At 52.7% G+C, this 1677-nt stretch overlaps 1 pseudogene; it reads right to left on the minus strand.

Annotated features, from left to right (window-relative positions):
- Positions 1-325: 325 nt before the first annotated feature.
- LOC101414381 (small ribosomal subunit protein uS5 pseudogene) lies at positions 326-1175 on the minus strand (annotated as a pseudogene).
- Between the last annotated feature and the right edge of the window lie 502 nt (positions 1176-1677).

Raw genomic sequence — 1677 nt, forward strand, 5'->3', positions numbered from 1 at the left:
AAGAGATATGATGTGGGGGCATTTTCAGGACTTGGAATTGTCCTGGGTGGTACTGCAGGGCCAGTTGCTAGACAATGTATGTCCTACCGTGGCCCACTGGGTGGACTGGGGGAGAGTGTAAACTACAGTGTAAACCATTATCCATGTGGTGCAACAGTGCTCCAAAATGCTTTCACCAAATGCAATGAATGTCCCACAATGATCAAAGAGGTTGTTGATGTGGGGGGAATGGGGTGAGGGGGATGGAGGGTATATGGGGACCTCTTATTTTTTTTATTTTTTATTTTTTTCATTCAAACGTTTATTATTTCTCTCAGAACGTAGCCTAGGTGGTGGCCACAGCAGGCGCCTGGGTCCTCTGCACGGAGACCCTGGTATGCAAGATGGTCAGTGAACTCCTGGTAGGAAGACTTGGTGAATACAGTCTCTTTCCAGAGGTTGGGGGTGAGATAGCTGTAGGTCTTGGAGATGGCATCAAAGGTGGCCTTGGTAAAGTTGCCCAGGGTGGTTGTGCAGCCCCTGGCCAAGGCGTAGCAGTCGTCGGTCCCCGCCATCAGCAGCAGCTTCTTGGGCACAGGGGCCGAGACAATGCCAGTGACCCTTGGGGCAGGGATAAGGTGCACCAGCATGGAGCCACAGCGGCCTGTCACCTTGCAAGGGATAGTGTGGGGCTTGACGATCTTGTTCCCCCAGTAGCCCCGCTACACAGGGACGATGGAGAGCTTGGGCAGAACGATGGCCCCACGGATGGCAGTGGCTTCTTCCTTAGAGCATTTCACACCCAGGCCCACATGGCCATTGTAGTCCCCAGTAGCGACAAAGGTCTTGAACCTGGTCTGCTGACCAGCGTGGGTCTGTTTCTGCACAGGCATGATTTTCAGAACCTCATCCTTGAGGGACGTTTCCAGGAAAAAGTCAATGATCTCAGACTCCTTGATGGGCAGGGAAAAAAGATAAATCTCCTTCAGGGACTTGATCTTCGTGTCCTTAACCAAGCGGCCCAGCTTGGTGACAGGGAGCCACTCCTTGTCCTCGTCCTTGCCTCTGTGAGTTCCATGGCTGCAACCCCAGCCCCGGATCCCACTGCCAAAGCCTCCACGGAAGCTGCCGCAGCCTCCCAACCCAGGGCCCCTGGGATCCCTGGGGCCTCCTGCAGCACCAACGTCATCCACCATTTGTTTTCTTGAAGAAGTTACATTTTTTTAATGTGACATTTTACAAATAAAGAGAGAAAAAAAAGGCTTTGAGAAGTGTTTCAATGCAGGAAGCGCGCGCCACTGCTGGGGCACCTTGTCACACAAGATAACCACCGTCTCCTAGGTGTTCCAGGTACTCTGGGTCTATCCCGTTGATCACAGCAGTGGTGGTACAGAAAGCCACATTGCATCTCCAAACAGATCACAGCCTGTTGCCAAGAAACCAGTGCATCTCGACCTCCCCTTCCCACCTTACCAGCAGCCCCTGGCTTCAAAGAAGGCTTTTCAGGAGATGCTTTCTAAATCCACAGGAGAACCATGTATGCCCAAGTCTACCTGAGAAGCCCCAAGCACACGTCAGGGCCAGGATTTGAAACCATTTCAGGACCACAGAGGTCAGTGCCCATCTCTGATACTCACCCTAGAGGCTGCTTGGCACAGCTGGCCCTGAAACTCATTGGGGCATGGAAGGGAAGGAGAT

Source organism: Dasypus novemcinctus, chromosome 2 (assembly GCF_030445035.2).
Source record: "Dasypus novemcinctus isolate mDasNov1 chromosome 2, mDasNov1.1.hap2, whole genome shotgun sequence".
Taxonomy (NCBI): domain Eukaryota; kingdom Metazoa; phylum Chordata; class Mammalia; order Cingulata; family Dasypodidae; genus Dasypus; species Dasypus novemcinctus.